Below are 24,714 nucleotides of genomic sequence, written 5' to 3'. Positions count from 1 at the left end.
GACAGCAAGGCATAATCCTAAAGCCTATTGGAATGTCTAATAGCATTTTAGTCCTATTAGACAGTTGATTCAGTACTAATGAAATCCTTCCATAATGTCAAAGGGAACACATAGATTTTTTAGAAAGTTTTATCTCTCTCCTCCCTCAAAATATTGTGTTTGTTGGGGATAATGGGGAATTGAGAACTAATAATTAAGGACTACATCTCAGTTATTTAGCCATGAAATTATTTTGAAAAAGAGAAAATTAAGGCCCGAATTGTGCAGAAAGACACATACAATGATAGGTAAGAGTATAGCTCTGGGGACAAACTGCCTAAATTAGAACTCTGCCTCTGCAATTCCTAGCTGTGTGATTTGAATCAATTTACTGCTCATCCATTAAATGGGAGGGTACATAGAGTTAGCTCATAGAGTTGTTATGAAATTAAATGAAATGATGAATGCAAAGCTCTTTATTTGGTGACTGAAACATAGTAGGTACTCAATAAATGTCATCTATTCTTAAGTAGCCTACCTAAAGGCAGAATCTGTTTGTCAGACTTTTCCTTTGTTGCTTCTTCCTCTGGGCCAGGACCTCTTTTAAACCCGACCCAATAACAGAATTCATGCCATAGCTCCTACTCATTTCAGAGGGTGAAAATGGAAAAGGAATATGGTGAAGTCTGTGTTCAATCCAGTGATGATTTCATATCAACGAGAGGAACATTCCTTTCACCCCCAGGTCATTTACTCATATTCAGCAGCCCTGGGGGACCTTCACAGGGCAATTGTCCCAGTGGATTGTGCATCTCTGACAAGGAGCAAAGCTGCAGAGGAGGAAGTGGCTACGTCTGTCACCCCTGGTTGCAGTGATCTTCCTGGGCGTAGGAGACACTGTGGACACATCAGTAGTAAGGCAGGTGAAGGGCAGGGAGACGGTTGAGAGCTTAAAGACATAACTTTTCTAACAGGGCCACCAGCCTCATCCTCTGGCCAGTTTGTAGCAAACCTTCCCTTTGGGATTGCTTCCCTACAGAGATCCTCAGACTTTCTTTTGTCCTTAACTATTTTTAATTCACACAATATACCTCCTTTTTGACGTGGTATGCCAACCAGACTTGCGAGACTTTACTGTAAATGCTTGTTTTAACCTAGTTTTATTTAATTTATTTTTAGCTACTTCATTCCGTTTTTTTTTTTTGTAAGGAAAGGAGGAAGTACCAGAACAAAGGAAATGGTTTCAAGGAGGGCTCTTGACAAAATACAGAAGACAAAATGCCTTTCATGTCTCCAGTTATCACTGCATGGGTCACTGTTATTTGGGAACAGAAATGTGTCAGGCTCAACTCTGATAAATTCTAAACTGAACTGGAAAAAGCAAAGAGCCCCATTTCTAAAACATTTTTTCCTTGAAACTTGTGGAACATTGCCTTAGTACAGGGATACCTCTGAGAAGACATGCAGTATATAACCAATTTTTGATTATTTTCCCCATTTTTAATAGACTATCTTTTTAGAACAGTTTTAGATTTACAAAAAAAAAAAAAAGAGAGAGAAGATAGTACAGAAAGTTCTTATATACTACATACCCAGTTTTCCCTAATTTTGATATCTTACATTTGTATGGTACATTTATCACAATGTTGACACTTTATTATTAACAAAAAAGTTCATATTTCATTCAGGTTGACAAAGATTTGCTAGGTTTATTTATTATTATTATTAACTTATAAGTTAATCTTGGAAGAAATGACATTAATGACATTAAACCTTATTATCCATGAACATGAAATAATTTTACATGCCTTTTAATATATTGTTCAGTAAAGTTTTTAAATCTCTCAGTATTGTTCTCAACTTCACTTTTGAAGATTCATTCATAGGTATGTTACATTTGTGACCACAGAATATATATACAGTTTGTATTTTGTTGAGTTTTTACTGCTTGTTTATAGACAACTGAATTATTTTTTCTATTAATCTATGTTCAGTAAGCTTTGCTGAATTCTAAAACTTTATAGATTCCCTTGGGTTTCGATAAAGATAATCATGTCAAATTATAAATAATGACAGTGTGTCTTTCCTTCTCATCTTTCTTTTTATAATTTTGTTTCCTTTTTGTTATCATACTGGTAGAAATATATTGTAATGTTGAGTAAAAGTGGAATAATGAGAAATTTCATTTTCACCTAATTCTAAAGAAAATATTTTTAAATTTCTGCCTTTAAATATGGGAGTTCCTATAACCTTTTGGTATGTTCCATTGGTCAAGAAAATTTATTCTAATATTCAAGAAGTTTTAGTTTCATTTTTTAAATGAGGTGTTGAATTTTATTAAATATTTCTGCATTTATCTCAACGAGGTAAATTATTTTAATGAATTTTCTAAAGCTAAACCAAACTGGCAATCTTGTTAAAAACCTAGTTTTGTCATGGTGCATTATCAATTAGTATTATTACCTGCATTATTGATTAGTATTATTGCACAATAACACTACATTAACAAACCACCCTAGAACTCAGTGACTTAGAACACTAATCATTACATTCATGGATTGTTTGTTCTCTGGTGTGTCAAAGGAGGTTCTGATTCATCTATGGCATCTGGAATAGAATAGCTTTGCCAACCTGAGCTTGTGAGCTTGTCTATGCAGGTCAGCTGATCTGAGCTGGGTTGGGTTGGACAATTCTATCAAGTTGAATGTCTGTAAGCTGGCCAACTGGCTTTGCTCCATAGGACTCTTCCTCCTTAGACCAGCAGACTAGCCCTTGCATGTTCTTTCCATGACGATGACAGGTGGGCAAGAAACAGCTTTATTAAAAAAGCTTATTCCAAGCCCTTGTACACCATCTCTACCCAATTCCAATTGACCAAAAAAATAGCACAAAAGTAGTAAGTATATACTACCTTTTGTAAGTGAGAAGAATTGCACAGTTACATGGAAAAGGGTGTAGGTAGGGCCAATAACACTCTTTACCACAATATATTATTCTTCTGATACATTGTTTGGTTTTGCAAAATGCAAAAATTTTACTTATTAAGTACATAATTTAAGAATTGTCTCCTTCGGGCTTTGTGATAGGAAAAAGTTCAAATAGCATTACCTTTCTCTTTTTTCTCTTATCATGAAAAATATGAAAAAACTGACTAGTGCCGATATATCTATATATCTAGGGCATGAATTGCCTCAGAAATTTCCCAGGCCAGCAAACTGAGTTTACTTCTCTCTTAACTTTACTGATTTGTATATCTTAGTAAAGAAATTTTCAATGTTTCAGGAACCAATTTAGATTAAAGATCTTAATAATTTCTTCACATATTCAAATAAAAGATGTCACTGTGGGTACATCAGTACCAAACAGCCTAAGTTCTGTCAGAGACACAGTCTCTGTTGCAGAAATAAGGTGGTTAAAATAGAAGTGTGAGCGTTGCTAAAAGACAACTTTTCCTGCCAAGGTATTTTCCACATATAAGACCTTTTTGACTTACCTGATTCATTTCACAAAATGAACTCAGTCTCAAAATGATACCATTAATAGTAACAGCAAAGAATGGAAAGTGGATAGAAATTAACCTAATAATGAATGCATAAAGCCTTTCAGAAAAGACATTTAAACTACATTAAATGACATGAAAGAAATGAGAATAAATTGAGTGATTCAACAAATTGAATAATTAATATGGCATAGAGGTCAATTATCTCCAAAATTAATTTGTAAATTCAACACAGTAGCAATAGAAAGTACCGTTGGAGTGATTAAACAAACTCATCCTAAAGTTTATGTGAAAGAAAAGCCAAAGTCAACTTTGAAAAAGAAGAACAGGAAGAAAAACTAATCCTATAAGCCATTTACATACATTACTAAGCCATAGAAATTTTTAAAAAATGATACTGATACAGAAAAAGAAGAATGGTTTGTATAGACTAACAAATGAATGGAACACAATGGAAGAGACATAAAATAGACCCTGCACATTTGAAAATGAGATGAATGATAAAGGTGGTACCACGAACCTGAAGAAGAGATGAATTGTTTAGTTGATAATGTTTTTAAAAAGCTAGCCCACCATATGAAGAAAAATGGAGCTGTACCCTTATTTTTCAATCACATACCAACTGAGCACTAAATGAATTAAAACTCAAATGTGAATATAAAACCATAAATCATACAGAAGAAAATGTAAGAGAATATATTTTTGACAAAAATTATTCCAAAGACTGTATGGTTTTAAAAAATGATAAATAAAAGGAGGAGAAAAAGAATAGCTCTTACTGTATTAAAACCCAAGTTTTCCTAAAGGATATTATAAAATAAATGGACAGAGAGAAGACTGGGAGAAGATATGTTCAACCTTTAAAACTAACGAGGAAATAATACTAAGGTTATAATAAGGAACTCTTGACAATAAAGAAAAAGACAAGAAGCATAGGCAAAAACTAGAGAATGCTCACCTAAAAAATCCAGGAAAGATTCTCAAAGTCACAATTACTAATAGAAAAGTACTAATAAAAGCAACAATGAAAATCAATGTACACCCATTAGAGTGCAACCCATCAGGAAGTTCAGTGATATATAATGTTGCGGAGCTGTGGACCTGAACAGTCGGGCACTGAAATGGGAACAAGAATTCACCGATCCAGCCACGTTGGAGAGCAGTAGGACAGTGTCTAGGAAAATTAAGTGTTGCTGCTCTGGGAGATCTGTATCTCAGGAAAACTCAGAGATTCTTAGGGATATGTGTTCAAGAATATTCATGGTGATATCATGTATAATGAAAGGCATATGAGGTATGTTCAATGTCTATTTTTAGATTTAATTTTGTAAAATAAGGTAGCTATATATCATGGGATACTACAAAGCTTTAAGAAGCAAAAAACTGGATATACATACAGTAATGATGACCAATCCTTAACACATTGAAGAAAGGAGCAAAGTGTTGGAGTGGGATTTATAGTGCAATACCACTTACATAAATTAAAAACACGCACAAAAGAAAGCCATGTATTTTACAAGGATATGTGTGTATTTAAGTGTGCATATATATAGATTTATAAATATGTATTCTTAAGTATGTACATATTGAAGAATATATAGCAAATCTATTAGAAGGCAAAATAAAATAAATAGGAGTAAAGCCTTCCATGAATTGATTTTGATCATGTCATATGGACTCAGGACTCTAATGAGCTCCACGGTCTGCCTGAGTTCCAACAGTGAAAAGAAAAAAGTAAAGAAAAAGTGCCTACATATTTCTTAACCGTGAGCACTCTCTAGAATATACCACACAATGGCAAAAATTATCTGGTGCAGGTTAGGGACTAGAATGTAAGAGAATGAATCTAATCTAATAAATTTTCCCTGGATTTTTGGAGAATTAATCGCCCCCCCCCCCCACATTTAAGATTTTTGGCTGTTTTAATACAGTCACAGTTCTTAGTAGCATGGTAGAGGCAAAGGTGGGTTTGCTAATCTAACCACATCACAGTATTACTCCAGAGTGTTTAGAAAAGGTTGTGAGTCACACAGTGTAGTGCATCCCCATAGGGATGAACATATTGAACAAGACAAAACTGATAGGTACCTTTTTTTTTTTTCTAATATTTGGTCACATCCTAATTTTTATATATATATATATTATTTATTTATTTATTTTTTAATACTCACCCGAGGATATGTTTTAATGGTTTTAGAGAGAGGGGGATGGGAGGGGAAGAGAGGTGAGAGAGAAACATCAATCAATTGCCTCCACAACCAGGGATGGAACCCACAATTAGGTTTGCTCCCTGATCAGGGATTTAACCTGTAAACTTTTGGTGTGGGGGACAATGCTCCAACCATCTGAGCAACTCGGCCAGGGCTTAACAATATTTTTAATCTTCCAACTATTGTACCCACTAGCTGACACAATGACTGACCACTGAACTCCTGAATGCTGAAATTAGTCAAGGTGTCATTTCAAATAAATTCATTACTAATATCTCCATCTCAGGCCCCCTTACTCACTTTTGACAGGGAAAACACAAGCAGGAAAATGGCAGGGGTTGGTTGTAAACATGCTTTACAAAGTTGGATTTCTCTTAATGCTTAAGAGGGTCGCTTCAATGAATAATCATCACTCAAACTAAAAGGGAAGAATATCAGCCCATCAAGAAAAGAGAATTACAAAAGCCCTAGTCTGTTGTTCATCAGTCAGGAGACACCTGGAAGAACTATGTTTAGTTCTAGAAGTCAGTTTTTAAGAAGGACTTATACAAACGCATTTCTATGTAAAGAAAAATAAACGTGATGACATTCAGTCTGGAAACCACATCAAATTCGAATTCAAGGGTGTCATTGACACCAGAGAAGAATTCTAATATTTGAGGGAGAACAATTTCTAAATGCAGATGTTTGAGTTCTACTCCTATCAGGGTCTCTTCAAAGGTCTGAAGTGTCTATAAATCTCACAAATATCAAGAAGATGGTTCTGTAAAACAGATTACAAAAAAGATTTAAGTATCACATTAGATGTTGCACTAAGTGACACGTTATGGACGCCTCCAGTCTTGACTTTCAATGCATCTGTGAAAATGTTTTTAACGTGTAAAGGGAAATGAAGATGCTCTCTTTATAAATGGCATATACACTGGATTTTCAGATCACGACTCTTCCTCGGTTCCAGGTGGAATGATCCTAGATCATTTTACTGCTAGCTTGACTCTGTTGAACAGATATGACTGAGACTTTAACATCTGCAAAAATCTAAGAACATAGTCTTGGAATGAGTCACCATTTTTTATAACAGAGGCTGCCAACAAAGTTCCCAATCAGAAATGCATTTTCAAAGCAGAAACTGTATTTTCTGAAATTGTCTACTTTTTCCTTTTTTCCAAGACCTTCTGAGAGACAGCACATTGAGAGTGGAGCTTATGTGCCTTTGTATCAAAAGCATGAAGGTATCTGTAAGCCCACTGGGAAAATCAAGCCGTTTTTAACTGGTTTATGCAGTAGCACCATCAAGATGCAAACCGTGAGATTTATGTTCTTGACAAAACCAGAGAGGCAAGACAAGCACAGTTTCTGGATCCCTGTCAAGAAGAGGTTGCTCTGGACAGCAGAACCTCTGTGCACAGTCATTACCAAAGAAAAGCTCTGGGGCATTTTTTCAAACTGGAAGGAAGAGCAGGGCCCAGGCACTGTTAACTCAAGGCCTGGGGGAACTCAGGGCTCTAGGCTACAGGGTCTTTTCATCTATGCCAAGCTGTTTGCAGAGACCAGCTTTTACTCTGGCATCTCTCTAAATGTGTTTCATTCACTGTCAGGGTTGAAAGTATTCAATCTGTCAGCTTTTATGGGCAACAAACCAAGGAAGCAGCTGCTGGCTTCTTTCTATGTGCTATGGAACAATTCGGTAGAGATTATCTCCATCATATTGCTAAAACCATCCACATTTCTAAAATACATAAATACTTTGAAACATAGATACTGGTAGGCCTTTATTTATGCATTCATCTGGGGGAAGAAATAAGACAATGAAAACAGAGAAGTTTCCCATTTGTGTATTGCTTGAGCCAGGAAATCTTAGTTTTTTTCCTTGGTTGCATTAATGTAACAGTAGTTCCCTTCAGGGATGGTCCTACCCCCTAGGAGAAATTTTTGGAATTAGGGGAGCATTACGACATTTTTGATTGTCATAATGATTAAGGAATCTCAATATGTTTATCAGTTGGGGTCGGCAATGAGGTTCAGTCTCAAACATCAAAGAATTATAGCTTGTGCAACTTTCTTTTGAATATACCCTAGAATTTTCTTGTGGGTGGAAATCTGTTAATAATCCCAGCTGAGAATCCAACTGCATTTTACACATAAACACAAAGTCTATTTGCATAATTTTAATACACAGTGAAATCTCCAGGAATTCAACTAGCACGAAAACAAAAATAAGAGAGTACTTGGTTTTGTTGAGAGACTTGTTCTTCATTTCAGAAAATCATGTCTTAGACACCAACCCTGTTCCTCATGTCCTGCATTCCCAGCTGCCACAGTCAGAATGATTCTACCTCTCTCTAACTGTAAGCATCTGAAGACTCCACTTATGCATTCTAATACATTTTATTTTAAATTATATTATTTCTCTTTAGGTTACAGTTAAAAGCATTATAAAGATTGTTTTTGGATACAGAGCTTTTGTCAGGTAAATATATTGCAAATATCCCCTCCCAGTTCATGGCTTATCTTTTCATTTCCTTAACAGCTTCTTTTGAATGATTTTAATCTTGATAAGTCTAATGTATATTTTTAAGATTTAGTGTTTTTGGTATCCTGTCAAAAAGTCTGCCTACCCAAAGTTCACAAGGAGAGACTCCTATTTTCTAAAAGTTTTATGGTTTTAGCTTTTATGTTTAGATCAGTTGTTCCAAAATCATTTATTAAAAATATAAAGCTTTGTCATTGAAGTTTGTTAAAAATCAATAGATCTTATATGCATAGCTCTATTTTTGGTCTCTTTATTCTGTTATGTTCTATGCTTCTCCTTACATAGGTACCATGTTGTCTACTCTGGCTTTATATTGTCTTGATCTTAGGTGATATAATTCACCTAACCTTATTCTTTTTTATCAAAATTTGTCTAGCTATTGTAGGATATGTGCATTTCTATATAAATTTAAGCATTATCTTGCCAATTTCTGCAAATACATACTGATGAATTTTGATTAGGATGTGTTTGACTGTATAGATTAAGTTGGGGAAAAAACTGGGCATCTTAACAATATTGAGTCTTCCAAATTATGAACATTTATTTAGGTCTTTTAATTTTTCTCAGCTATTTTTGTCATTTTTTATGTAAGGATCTTTTACAGGGCTCCTAAGTCTTTCATCATGTTATTGTACATTGTATTGTTTTTAAATTATATTTTCTAGTTTTTTCTATATGTATATCAAAATATATTTAAATTTTAAATACTGACCTTATAATTCAGTTACTTTATTAAAATCATTTATTAATTATACTATTTTTGTAGATTCCTTAGGGTTTTCTACATATACAATCATATCATCTGCAAATAACAAGAAGGTTTTTCCTTTTCCTTTCAATTGTTGTGCTTTTTATTTCTTTTGCTTGTAGTGTTGTCCTAAGAACTTCAGATCAATGTGAAATTAGGGGGCAGGGACAACCTCTTTGCTTTGTTACTCATCTTTGGAATAGAGCATTCAGTATTGTTTCCATTAAAAATAAGGTTAGCTATAGGTTTTTCATCTATGCACTTTTTCAGATTCAAGATATTCTTTTCTATTTACATTTTGTTTAGAGTTTTGGCATGAGTATATGTTGATTTTGTCAATGTATTTTCTGCATCAAGTATCTTTTTGACATAACATTTTCTCTTGGACTTGAATAACATGTTGAAATTCATTGATGGCATTTTAAATGTTGAACCAAGCATACCTTCTTGGGATAAACCTCAAGTGGTCATGATGTTTTATCCTTTTAATGTAGTGTTCAATTATCATTTTTTCTGAGAACTTTTGCATTATTATTGTGTGATATTGGTCTTTAGATTTCTTTATTTGTGATATTCTCATGTTGTTTTTGTTTCAGGATTATCTTTAGCCTGATAAGTTGAACAGTCATATCACCTCTTCTATTTTCTGAGTTAGTGTAGGATAATTTTTTTCTTTAATGTTTGATAGCACTCACCAGTGACCCCATCTGAGCCTGAAAATTTTTTTTGTAGAAAAGTTTCTAATAACAAACCTAATTTCTTCAGTAGGTATAAGGCTATTAAAATTCTTTATTCCTTCATGAGTTCATTTTTGGATTTTGTGTCTTGCAGAACCACAGGTTCACCAAAAGGCTGACTAGTTTCTCTAACAGAAGCCAACATTGTCCTTCCCAGACAGATTCTCTCCAAGTCTTTGCCCAACTCCTAACCTCTACAACTAGCTGCAGGTATAAAAATGTCTTTTGTCTCCTTCTCACTTTTGAATGACATGTTTTTCTAGAACTTGATTGTTTTGAGATTTCTTTTTGTCTACAGTACTTTCACTGATTTTTAAAATGTGTGCTTTTTTGTTATTTCATGGTTTTTGTTGTTTCGGGAGTGATAAAGTTCTTTCACATCCTTCTGCATCTTACCTGGAAGGAGAACTCCATATATAATTTTGTAATTATAATTTATATATAGATGTTAGAATGTATGAACTTCAAGATAATAAAAAATTATAAACTATGTTATAAAACAGGTATTGGGAGTTGGATGTTTAAGTGGGTTAAAAAGACACATGATTTAGTGAAAATTATTTTGTCTTGATTTCTTCACCTGTAATATGAAAATAATGGACCTCTTTCACTGTTTCATGAGGTCTGGCCATATTTCATAAACACATAATATTTTTTAAATTACTCATACAAAACTTACTATCCTGAAGATGCTGATTCATTGGCTCTACAATAGAACCCAGACATCCAAATGTCTTAAAACTCTCCTGGGATGATCTTGATGTACAGTTAGGGATGAGAATCCCTGTCACAGTGTGTTGTGAGGCTCAATAACAGTATATGTGAAAGTGTTCATAAACTATGCATTTTTTATAGAAATGTTACATATTATCAACATTATTCTTTTGCACCATTATTGTTGTATCAACCTACATCTATTCATTAGTCTCGAGTTTGTGCTAACAGATTAGTGACTGAAATTTGGCAAACAATACTCTGTAATAAAGAAACTAAGAAAATATTTTTAAAATTAGGAAGGATTTGGTAGATGAGTTTGATATCAAAATCAAAGAAACTTGAATGAGTATCTTATTTTCATAAATGTAAGCAAATACGACATGGGACTCAACCTTATGAGTATAAGTATAATCATGCCATAGGCAAAATGCCCTTCAATGTAATGTTTCACCTATAGGGGAAAAAAATTATACTGAAATGTTACAAAGAGAAAAAATTGGGGATGAGTTCCATCATTGAAGAGGGAGAACACATTAGCTATAGACACATAATTCATAACATTTCAGTAATCTCACCCATACTGTTTAGCATGTAAAGGATTGTTAATTTCTTTCTTCATGCTCTTAATCTGATTTTTGCATATAATCTCTCCTCTGTATAGTAGCTTATTCCCCTCTATCTCGCATTATAGTCAAATTTCACATTCACATGAAGAGCTATTTGATTTATGTTGTTCTCTTCCACTACAGTGTAAGTTTATTGAAAAAAGAAACTTCTTTCTTATATTCACTGCAATACCTGGTACACAGAAGAGGCTTAATAAATGTTTACTAAATGAGAGACAGATGATAAATGAATGAATGAATGAATGAAGGCTTACCTAGTACTCTTTGAATATATGATATATTGAAAAAGCATTTCTTCCACAGATTTATTAAGTGTTAATTTATGAAAACTACTATTCAAACTTACATAAAATATTTTGTGTTTGTATTATGTGACTATTTGAATATAGATAATGAGACTTCTTGGGTAACCTCTATCTGTGAATCCATTTTTCATTCAATCACAGTGACTGTATATTTTCTTATGCTAACATGAAAGGAGTTCGTAAGAAATATGCCTGTGGACTTGGGTTGCCTGGATTCAAATGGCAACATTACTACTTTACTATCTATATGTCCTTGAATGCATGTAACCAGGACAATAATTACATGTACTGCATGTAACCATGTTCGTAATAAAACCTACCTCATAAGGTTATTGGGAGAATTACATAATTTGCATATACAACTGTTTACTGGAAATCTTTTTTTTTGTTTTGTTTTTAAATTAAGTTTTGATTTTGAAATTACAATTGACATTCAATGTTATCCTGTATTAGTTTCAGATGTACAGCAAAATGGTTAGAAAATCATGTATTTTACAGACTGGTCCCCCTGGATGCATTATAACCATCTCAAATTTGAAATATCCAAAACCCAAATCCTGAGAAATCTGGTACCTTTCTAGTATTTTTCTTGACTTGGATAAAAAGCCACTTCCAAATCCCATCAGCACTTCCAAAATCGTTTCTGACTACCCATTTCCCCTATTCCCCTTAGCTCTATGACCTTGCCATAACGTGACTGATGCTTTCTATGAGTTACTTTTGTCAGGTAAATCTGTTTCTACAAGTGGGGGCATGGAGAACCCAGGACACACCTCCAAAATAGGCACTTTCTGAAATAGTAAATGAACAAAAGCCTTAAAGGGGCCTTTTAGTAGCAGAAAGTCAACTATGTAGGTAGATTGTTAATTAAGCCAAATTTATTTTTTGTTGTGTTTTTTAACTCAATAGATTCAAGTAGCTTCCTACTACCAATTTCTTTTTATTACCTACATACTTCTGAATAGATTGTAAACACAAGCAAACTTATACATCTTCCTTAAGATAAATCTTCTCATATCTAAATCTAAGTACATAAATCATTTTCAGACAATTTTAAGTTCCCTCCAAAACTCAGAGCTATGTAAATTCAAATGTATTATTAATGAAATCAGAATGTAAAGGCCTCACAGACCATGGCATGTCTTACATGTCTGTGTTTCTACAATAAAATTTTAGAACTATCAAATGTTAAATTCAGAGATCACCCACTTTGAAATTTGCACAGGAGTAAGCCAAGGTCTTTGCTTATATCATAGAGCTAGCTAGCAGCAAATTGGAGAAATTGGGACTTGGACTTCATATTTGCAATGTTCACTCACCACTCGGCATCCACTCAGGTACTGACCTCATTGTGAGTCCTAAATATTGAGTACTGTAATTGCACAGGGATGTCTGAGTTATTGTAGGTTACAAAGATCTAAGCAATTTAATTCAACTGATTCAAAGAGCTGCAATGAATTTCCACTCTATGTCAAGCCAGAGAGAGAGAACTGTAGACAAGAGAGCACACTTTGGATTTAGTGGAAAGTTCTTGAGCAATCTGAAGATGTGCATCACTTAGAACGTTACTAGCTACAGCAAAGGAATTGTCCTCTTTGATTATGTAGGAGAGCCGGACCTAATCCACAGCACATATGTGATGTTAAAGCATCTCTTCAGATATAGGAAGAATAGTACCTTGCACCAGATTCATTTTATCAGGATAGAGTACAAATAAATCCATAGAATCTAACATACCATTTGCATTATGTTTATGTGATGGCTCTTGATACAGAAATATTGAAGTTATAAAATTGTTATTACATACTGTACTGCTCCCTCAAAATAGAGTTGCATGGTATCGAATAGCAATTTGAATGGGCCTTAGATTTTAGGCACCAAGGTCATCATCCAAAATCTACAAACAAACAATAGTAAATAATTTCATATGCTCTCCCACAAGAACTCTTAAAGACATTCTCTCTTCTACCTGGGTTGTAAGAAGCAGTACAAGAATGGCTTTCCTAGCCCAGGAATAAGTGAATACCATGCACAACACGGTTGAATTTTAGTGGCACATATAATTGCTATTCAGTTTCAAGTGGGAATGAATTTTTCTTTAGTATAATTCCATACGTTTAGACTTCTTGGCAGTATTAATTATTCATAAAAATTAAGATTACTTAAGAAGTTGAAAATAATTGGTAAGATTATTCTTGTATGTGATTAAGGCAACCAAATTTATGTATTAATGAAAAATCAAGAATAAATTTAGTAAACACCTTTTCCAGTTATGGCTCTACACTATGTTTGGGGATCCAACAATGGATAAAACATTATTCTCACTCCCAAAGAATTCAAATCTAGTTGAGGGGCATTAGTATGTAAATAACAAGTGTTATAATCTAGTGGGAAAAACTCAGGATTTGTCATCATATGGAGCTGGGATTGAATCCAGCTTTGCCACTTATTAACTGGGAGACCTTAGCAAGTTACTTACCCTTTCCTAGGCTTTAATTTTCTCATTTATAAACCTGGATGCCCCCTTTCTTAGGTACAATGAGGATTAAGGGGGACAATACATGGAAAAGGTTTAGCATATCTTCAGGAATTAGTATGCTGAATTACCATCATAATTATTACATAAGATGCAAATAAACAAAGGCTAACAGAAATAAAAGCAATGTGCCCTGAAGCAATTTATTCTGCCTTGTGATTGGACCTCTACTCTGAGCTATACATGCCCTTTACAAAAGCAGTATTCAGGTAATAATCATGAGGTTTCTATTCCAGATCAAAGCTATGTCAGGGTAGCCATTTGTTTGAAATTGCCGTCTCTATGACTGACTAAAGAGAAGGAGAAATCTATTTTTTGCATTGTTTTTTAAAATTGTCTAATATTGTAAATAACACTGCTATGAACATAGGGGTGCATATATTCTTTTGAATTGATGTTTAGGTATTCTTAGGATATATTCCCAGAAGTGGAATCAGTGAAAGACAAATATCATATAATCTCACTTATATGTGGAATGTAATGAAAAAACTTAACTAATGTACAAAACAGAAACACAGACATAGATACATGGAACAGACTGACAGCTACCGGATGGGAGAGTGGAGAGGGGGATTAGATGAAAGAAGGCGAAGGGATTAGCCAAAGAACATATATGCATATAACCCATGGGCATGAACAAGGTATGGGGATTGCCTGGGGAGGGAGCTGGGTAGATGTGGGCATAGGGAAAAAAAGCAGGGACAACTGTAATAGCATAAACAATAGAATTTTTTTTAATTAAAAAAATTAAAAATTCTCTAATAAAAGTAAATCACAAGGAAATGCAATTTACGTCCTAGTGAAATTTGGCTCAAAATAAATCTGACTTATACCTAGAACAAGAGTCTTCTAGCAACACTAAATGGTCTCTTCCAGAAGAAGCCTCACCTAGAAGAGTCCATGGACCCTATCTTAATCTTCTCAGACTATCATAACACAATATCGTAAACTGGGTGGCTTGAACAATAAACATTTATTTCTCAGAGTTCTGATGGTAGAAAGCCCAAGATCAAGGGGCTGGCAGATTAGATGTTCCACGTCAGGACCTCATCTAAACCTAAGTTCCTCCCAAAGGCCCTGCCTCTAATACATCACATTGGGGGTTAGAGCATAAACACAGGAATCTGGGGGGATACCAACATTTAGTCCATAACACACCCGAAGACAGAGTTAGATTATATCTCTGTCTTCTTGAACTATGGTGCAAAGTCTTTAAAAAAATAAATCTTATTTCTGAAGAGTTTTAGATTTACAGAAAAAGGCAAAAATAGAGTTCCTATATACCCCAAACTCAGTTTCCCCTATTATTAATATCTTATATTAATACAGTGCTGTAGAAACTCTAAAGAGACAGAATAGTCCCCTGCACCCAAAATTCAGTTTGAATGTCATAACTGATGATCACACACACACAAACACACACACACACACCCCAAGAGATTTTAAAGAATGTATTACTTACATAATGAGGCTTTTTTAGGAGAGTAGAGCAGAATTTCTAGGTTTAGTTTCAAGTGGCTTGAGAAATCTGGGAAAGGAGACTGGCTTAGGGTTGTTACTGTGGTTGAAGGATTAGATCAGGGTGACAGCTCCTTTGTGTGGTCAGGAGCCTACATGGTTTGAATACCCAACTAGCACGAAAGGAGAGAACACCCAGGCTTTTGAATTTGCTTGCCCAGATGTGAGCAGAAGTGGAAGGTAGAGAGGTAAGACTGAAAAGCTGTCAGCAAGCATCAACATATGAAGTCAGATTCTGGATTATATATGGTACATTCATAATAATAAATGAACCAATATTAATATATTTTTATTCAGATTTCCTTAGTTTGTGCCTAATGTCCTTTTCCTGTTCCTGGATCTCATTGAGCAGACCATATTCTGGCTAGTTGTCATGTCTCCTTTAGCTCCTCCTGGTTGTAATAGTTTCTTTGTTTTTGAAGACTTTGACAATTTCAGGAATACAAGTCAAGTATTCTATAGAATATCTCTCTACCAGGATTTTTCTCATGTTTTTCTTATGATTAGTTACAAGTTTAGAGAAAAAAAGACTGCAGAGCTGAAGTGTCATTTTTATCACATTGTATCAATAACCACATAATTCCTCATACTATCTACACGATTTGTCATTATTGATGGTAATCTTGAACACTTGGGTAAAGTAGTAGATGTGAGGATTCTCCACTGTGAAGTTGCTATTGTTCTCCCTTCCCGTTCTCTACTCTTGGGAAGAAAGTCACTATGTGCAGCCCACACTTAGGAGTACAAAGTATGATCACCTCCTTTGGGGAAAAGAATCTATACCAGTTATTTGGAATTCTTCTATATAGGACAGTTTTCTATTCTCTTCCATTTAATAACTTATCAGTATAGACTCATGGATATTTATTTTATACTTTGGGTTATGATCCAGTATTACTTAATTTTGCTCAAATGGTTGTAGCTTGGACCATTGGGAGCTCTTTCAGTTCGTTCTTGTGTCTCTTTGGTATATCCCCAATTGTTGTGGTATTTATTTAAACACTTTCTTACTTTCTGGCACTACAAAGTGTTCTAGGTTCCTCTTGTGTTTTTCCTGCACCAGTCTTAATCAGTGATTTCTCCAAGGTCTCCTGGTTCCCTTTACTGGAGAATGTATTAGAAACCAAGATCTGGGCACTAGGTGTGTTCATTGTTCCTGGAATGTTGTTGCTTCTAGGCTCTCAGCTGACAGAGCATAAACAATGTAGTGCATGCACTAATGCACTAACATATATTATACACACAGATATATCGAAGACATTTTAGAACATAGAAGCAATATAGAAAACCAGGAAGACACTGAAAATGTCCATGGCTCTTCACTATTACCAATACCAATTTGGGCTAGATAAATCTTTATTGTGGGGACAGGAGTTGTAGGATGTTTAGCAACATCTTGGCCTCTACCCACTAGATCCCAGTAGCACACCCTCACCACAGGTGTAACAACCAAAAGTGTCTCCAGACATTGTCAAGGTTGTAAGCCACTACCTTAGTCCAAAGCCTGAAGTAAGACTTTTGGTTTCTAGATATTTAATGGAAAATCGAAGACATCTTTCCTTTTGAAAGTCATATTTCAAATAAATATACATTAAAATAGAAGACCATTGACCACTAAATCAAACTACATCAAGAGATTCTCTAGACTCTTTTTTTTACATGTTACTTGTTAATTTATTCTCAGTTATTTTGCAAATTTCCTTTTCTCACTAACATTTAATTGCATTTAACAAAAATATGTGATTTGTTTGTCTGTTTTTAAATAGTCTGTTAACTTTGCTAGTATTTTGCTGGCAACTACATTCTGATGTTTGATCCACTACTGTCCTATCAAATGGGGATTGAATGCCTATGGAAGACATTTTCCTGAGGTCCCCAGGGAAATCAAACCTGCAACACCAACTACAAAACTGTGAGAAATAAATCTCTGTTGTTTAAGCCACCCAACCTGTGGTATTTTGTTACAGTGGCCATAGCAGACTAATGCATCCTCCTTAATGCTTTTTGAAGCTTTGTGATAGCATTCACCTAGTAGATTCTAGAACAATATGTAGTGTGTTGGTCTACCTAGGTAGATTGATGAACGGTTTGAAGACAAAGACTTCATAGATTATATGTGTCTGGTCATCATTTGATTTTCTTTACTGAATTAGGAACTAGAAAACAGCATCATAGCTCTTGTCAATCACCCATAAACCTTAAAATAATATATGGTCTATTAGAAATAATTGTTCGTTAAAACTAAGTATTTTTTCTTTTAACAAAAGCTCCAAGATTCCCAGAATAGAAATAACAGCTCTCTCATTTTTAAGTTTAAAAAACAGCCCTGGCTGATGTGGCTCAGTGGATTGAGCGCTGGCCTGAGAACCAAAGGGTCACTGGTTCAATTCCCGGTCAGGGCACATGCCTGTGTTGTGGGCCAGGCCCCCATTTGGGAGGGTGTGAGAGGCAACCACTCATCGATGTTTCCCTCCCTCTCTTTCTCCCTCCCTTCCCCTCTCTCTAAAAACAAATAAATAAATTAAAAAAAAAAAACAACAACAACAACAGTAACAATAGCAAGTATTGAGCTTTTCTCTAAGTCAGATACTGGTCTCTTTGCTTGGCCATTAGTGATGCCCTCTGAAGCAATAAGCTTTCACTCAAAAGCAATGCCTTTAGTCTGGCCACTGAGTTGGCTCCCATTATCTGTCACAAGTATTTAATGGGAGTTTAAGAAGGCTGAGATCATAATTTATTGCCTGAAATTAAAAAAGCAATTGACATTTCCAACCTATAAAGCCCCCAAATACTGGACTATTGTTAATATTAATTGCAGGCCACAGCCAGAAAAAGCCACACTTAGCAGAGCTGCATTATTTTCATCCCTTCTTGCAAGTGAGCTAATTCTTCCACTTATCTCTTTCTAAAATTTGGTTAAAAGCAGCAAGTTGCATTTATTGCCTAGTAACATTCTGACTTTTTCTAACTTATTCTCTTCAAGTTTCAGATTCAGTAGTCCCACACCTGCTTTCAAGGCATGACAGTATTTGTTTACCAATTATTTGCCATGGCATGACAATAGCCAGCTGTCCAGCCTACAATATCTGCTTGACCATTAAGCCAAAGCAGCTTCACTTCTTGATAACAAATCCTATAATGGTCAGGGTTCAGCCCATGAAAAAGAAGCCACGCTAGGGATTTAAACTGGACGGGATTTTATACAAAGCATTTGAAACAAAACCACTGGATTACCTTGAGTGCCAGTGTCAGGATCTCAGCAGATCTTGAGAGAAAACTGAGCTGCCAGGTGTCAGAAAAGATCATTAAAGAAAGAAACCAAAACAAAACTAAGAATAAAGCCTTTAATCACTTACTGTGGAAATACAAGCAGGAGGCTAAAATCAGAAAATGCCAACTCCCCTGCGCCATTCTGTTTTTTCCCAGGGAAAGGTGTAGTGGTGGAGGGTTGACCAGTATACCAGTAGAGTACATGGGGTAGACCCAGTACAGATGTGGGAATCTTCTCACTGTTGGACCCTGGGGCAGGCAGTAGAGTTGGAACAAGGGGGCTGGGCGTAAAAAAGTACTTAGTACCAAGTCAGAGTGGAGGAAAGTATTTCAAGGCTTTTACCACCTCTCCCCCATAAGAGGCCTCAGCAGAGGCACCTGAAGAGGACCTAAGCAAGAAGGTTCTGGATAAAAATAATTTGAATGAAGGAACCTGGGCTGGAAATGCAAATATATTTAAGAGCATGGTGGGCGGGCGGGGGGGCGGTGAGTCCTTGACTGCAGGTCCCCATAGAGAAAAGATGCTCTGGTTGTGCACCAAGTCTTGTGTGCAGAGGTGTGGGGGACAGACAGGCATGGGGAGATGTGGGAAACACACAGGCTTGGTTTAAAAGACTCTGACCGCTGTGCGGAGCCGCCCCCCACTGGGCCCTTAGCAGGCAGGTTGTCTTCCAGGCCTGCTCTGAATCCCACCCTCCCGGGGATTTTAAAGATAAAGTAGAATTACAAAGTGGCTTTTAAGAAAAAGGAAACCTGCTCTGTTTTTCTCTAAATAGCCCCAAATTCTTGTCAGTAGGATGTGAAAAAACAGAATGATTAAGCAATAGTAAATGTTTTGAACTTGTGTAAAATACCTGGGCACCTCAACCCTGTATTGATCTGCATTTCCCTTTGTTATTACTCCCAACCATTTGGTGAGGGGCTGCATGTTTTTCCTTATGCATTTCCCATGTAGAAAGTAGATAAAAACCCTGGCTAATAAAGAAACAGGGGCAATTTTCCTCAGAGAAAACCCCCTCCCTTCCTTCCTCAGATGGTGAGTGTCTGAGTAGTTTCTTCATCCACTCCGAGGGACCCAGAGTCTTTCTCAGTGTGGGGACTGTCTTTACTGTGAGGTCTGCCAGTAAAGCCTTCGTAATTGCCTATGGTTGGGCCAGGAAAATCATACATAGATTGTTTGGATGAGGAACAAGACTCCTCAGCAGGGCCTTTGAGAATGATTCCTGGAACAATACGGAACTGACCCACAGAAAAGCCCCTACTGCCAAGGCCCCCACTAGGTGTTTTGAATGAAGGAACTGACCAACATAACTGACATCCATATCTGATACCCAGTGAAACTGGAATGCTGCTGTCACCACTGCCACTGTTGTCACCACACAGTTGCCTCTAGACACTCATGAGTCTGGAGAATGGCCCCTGGAGAGTGTTGCAGGAAAACCTCATTTCTCTACAACCTAGCATTCAACAACCAATTAAAGAAAGATGAAGTTGGAGGAATGTGAACAAGATGGCAAATAAGAGCTTCTTCTAGTTCCTAAATGTTACGATTTTCAGTATTGAGTGAACCAGAGCACCTGTGTTAGTCTCAGAAGAATAGAAAAGTGAAGGAGACAGCTTTTGCCCATAAAGAAATTGAAAACAGTGATTTCCTCAAGAAATTGATCACTCAAGCACCTATGATCTTAGTAGGCTGTCTTTATAGGCATTTTACAGAATGAGATCTGCCACTTACTATGACTTCTCTCCTGTCTCATCAAAGATTGCTACAGAGTTTCAAACTCTTCACCCACCATTTTGCAGAGTACTTGGTACTCAGCTGAATCATGGTGTGCAAGAATCTAAAATATCTTTCATACACCAGGCGTTACATTCCTTTTAATACAATCAGGGCCATAAATGGCGTTTTCTCTCATAAGGTAGCATTACCCTCATATACATAATTTTAAGAATAATTAAGTCCTGGGGACCTGTTTCTGTTACAATAATTGTGAAAAGCAAAGACCTCTGACTTAATGAACCCCACTGAAATCTTTAATAAAGTCTGAGGAGTGCTATTTGTCTTGCAAAGAAACACTGAGTTAAGTCAAAGACCAGTTTAGGATTAAAGAACAACAGTCCCCACCTTTATTATCTCATCTTGTACCTTACTAATCACCTAACCTTTTATGCCTGTGTTAAAACCTCATTACTAAAGAAAAGAGATCTGTCTACTAAGCATAATGGTAAGGCTTTAATAGACTTTAGAGATCATTTACATACCCAGAGCACTGAAATGCAAATTTTTATTTGAATATTTGAGAACATTAATTGAGCATTTTTAATAGGTTTCAATTGTCAGGATAAAATAAACTAAGTTCTCTAGGGGAGTGTGAACTTTTAAAAATATTGAAGTCAAAAAAGTTAAATGGGGGAAAAGTATTTTGATAATAAGAATTTGGGGTAGTCAAGTGAGTTTAATAATAAATTTTTAATACCTGTTTTGTTAGCTTTAAAACTTACTTTGTCAATGTCTTCATCCAGGGAAGTTATGAAACTCTTTCATTGCCTTTAGAAATGCTGCTTTATTGGTTTTGTTTGGCTTGGTTTTTGTTTGTCTAAGAAAGACTAGAAGCGTGTCCTGGAAAGTAAATCTATTTCAGTGGTGTTAGAATATAAAGTTAGACATATTAAACATTTTAATAGTTTATCTGAGCAAACATTAGTTTAAACTGGGCAGCATCAAACTGGAAAGGGTTAGGTTAGCTCCACCGATTGAAGCTAGGGAGAAACTTTTATAGAGGAAAAGTGAAAGCAAATGCAAGGAAATTATTGGTTGACTGGAGCTTAAGCCTAGGTGGTTGTGATTGGTTGTCCTTAGGTTTCAGTTTCATACCTTTAAGACATTTATAGGCTTAGATATTGGTTTTCTTAACTAGGCCACCATAGCATTAGAGCGACCTCAATCAAATGGCCTCTTTGTTTAATTAATGTAACAGCAGACACATTTCAATCTAGAATAAAAGTGGATTTTACTTGGTAAAAATGGAAGAATGGATCCCAGATACTGAGTAGTGTCTGCTATGAAATATTCAGACAGAAGCACAAGGCTCACCACGTGAAAAAGAATCCACATATTCTCTCTGCCTAGGATTACATTCTTCCAGCTTTTCACCTAATGTCTATTTATCCTGATTTATTATCCAGGTTTCACTTCCTCTGAGAAGTTTCCTGGGTACCCCAAGACAAGGTCAAAGGCTCTATCTAAGTGCTTTTTTATCACTTTATACTTCCAGTATACTTTTATTCCTGTTTTGCATTTATCTACTTGTCTCCTTCACTAAAAAGTATACTCTGTGTGTGGAAATGGTATCTTGCTAAACATTGTCAAATAAAACTTGCATGCTGCCTAGTACAGAATAATATAATCAATAAATATTGAATGAATGAATGAACCCAGAGCTAACCATTTAATCACTTGGTGACTGGGTTGGCTTCAGGTGGAAAAATCATAGACTGGTATCAGTTTGGCTAGTATTAGCAGACAGGAACAGTTTCCCAAAGTTCTTGTATATATCCTATGGAACCTGGACTTCATTGTGTTAAGTTGGATCTTGATATGAGGAGTGGGCATAGGAATACTCTGAAGTAGGAAGGAGCACATTTTAGTTGGCACACAACCCCTTCTTTGGTATATATTATCCCTTCCCTTTTTCCCATAATGTATCCCAAATTGCCAAGCCATTCAAAATAGGAAATGTATACCTACACTCAGCTCCAATCCCATCTGCTCCTTTCCTACCAGCAGCTTGCCCTGGCCGAAGTGACTGGCTCAAGAATAGGCATCTAATCCAAGTCAGAACAATAAAGCATCTGGAGATCCAACACCTGGACATTTTTTAACTTGGAAAAAGTGAATATTCTCTTTCTGTTTTGATATAAGTGAGAAAGTATGCAGCCACGGAGGCTGCTAGGACCCACCTTCGGTTTAAAGTTTGCTTTAGACTAGAACCAATAACAAAGAAGCAGAGTGAAATATAGAGAAGGATATGGTTTGGGGTAATATTGTTTAAATCTTGAAAAAGATTCACCAGAAACTAGAATCTGCCCCTGCATCTCTTTATAATACCTTCTGATACATGAGATACTCACTGTGTTACCTCTCAGAAGTCATCACACAACACTCTGCACAAACCTCTATTATAGCAGGCAACATACCACACTGAAGTAACTCGTGCATTCTCCTCTACTGTAATTTCCGCGGGCATCAACCACATCTTGTCATGTGGGATAGGGTCTAGCACATTTTTAGTGCTCCAAAAGACCTTGTAGCATTAATAAATGAGTGAATGAATAACACAATAGAGTTCAACTATATTTCTAAATGTTTTTATTTATTTCAGATAATTTTAAATAGTCATGTTTCTTTTTGTCTTCTCTGGTTATATTTTAAAAGGCAATTAGATGTCAGTGTTTTTACATTCATATTTCTGAAGGTTTTACATAAAATCATGTGGGATGTAAACTTATTTGAGAGTGATTCCCACATTGAGTATTCTTAGCTTATTTCTAGACATATAGGGAAGTTAGCATGCATAGTAAAATTTCTAAAACCAACGAAATTATTTCAAATTTGTCAAGATTCATTGATTCACCTTAGAATAAGATCTGTTCTCAAGAGGCCTTATCTACTAAGAGCATTCCCTATGGGTATGCATAATTAGATAATTTAAAAGTATATTTAAATGCAACATTACACTACAAAAATGTTGGCAATGTTCCAGGGTTGACTGTATGTGCTATTAGATATTTCTGAGAATTTATTTTGTCTGTGGGAAAGGATTTTCAATAATTTCCTTCTAGGTAGAATTAGGGCATCAGCAGAAAAGTAAACTCCATAATACTAGCAGCAAGACCTCATTTTCACCATAATGTGTTCCTAGAAACGATGCGAGGAAGCAAAAAGCATAAAAACAGACCTTTTTTAAAAAAATTTCATACAATATTTTTTAAGTTTAAAACTGCAGTTACCCATCACATAAGCAACTAACACTTATTCACTGATTAGGCACCTTACTGACGGAGGCTGTCTTCTGGAGCCAAGAGAAAATAAAACAATTGGGCTGTATAACATAGGTTAAGTCTCTCTGTAAGTAATGTAGTAGGAAGTCTAATTTAAAGTAAGACACCTATGTCATATATGGCAACCCTTTTCATTTCAGAGCATATAGAAGATAGGACCATTTGCTCATGCCATTCTTTCCTGCTTGACCTAGATTCAACTTTAGATTCTTCCTTAATACTGAACTCCATATGATAACTAGTATTCATTTTGAATTGTTATCAATATTGACATATATTTAGTGTTAACCTAAAATTCTAGATTTAAGGTGTTGACTTATATGGCTTGAACCAGGGAATAAGCCTTGACCTGGTGACAACACTTTGAATTACAGCCGTACCATAGGAAAAGGAATCCAACATTTAAGCCTAATTCAACAATTCAGGTCTACATATAGTGGCAAACACAACTTAAGCTATTACATTAAAAATTGTGGCTTGCGCATCCAAATTGGAAAGAAGTAAAACTGTCATTATTTGCAGAGACATGATACTGTACATAGAAAACCCCAAAGATTGCACCACAAAACTTCTAGAACTGATAGATGAATTCAGCAAAGTAGCAGGATACTAAATTAATATCCAGAAATCAGCTGCATTTTTATATGCCAATAATGAAGTAACAGAAAGGGAAAATTAAGAAAAGAATCCCATTCACAATTGCTTCAAAAAGAAAAAAATACCTAGGAAAAAACCTAACCAAGGATGTAAAAGACCTGTACTCAGAAAATTATAAGACACTGAAGAACGAAATAGAAGATACAATAAAGTAGAAGCACATAGTGTATTGATGGATAGAAAGACTTACCATCATTAAAATGTCCATACTACCCAAAGCAATCTATGGATTCAATGCAATTCCTATCACAATTCCAGTGACATCTTTCACAGAACTAGTGCAAACACAGTAGTCCTTCACTTATCGCGGGTATTACC

Source organism: Furipterus horrens, unplaced genomic scaffold (assembly GCF_987537825.1).
Source record: "Furipterus horrens unplaced genomic scaffold, mFurHor1.1.pri manual_scaffold_5, whole genome shotgun sequence".
In the NCBI taxonomy this organism is placed as follows: Eukaryota; Metazoa; Chordata; class Mammalia; order Chiroptera; family Furipteridae; genus Furipterus; species Furipterus horrens.
This window is presented reverse-complemented; position numbering follows the sequence as displayed.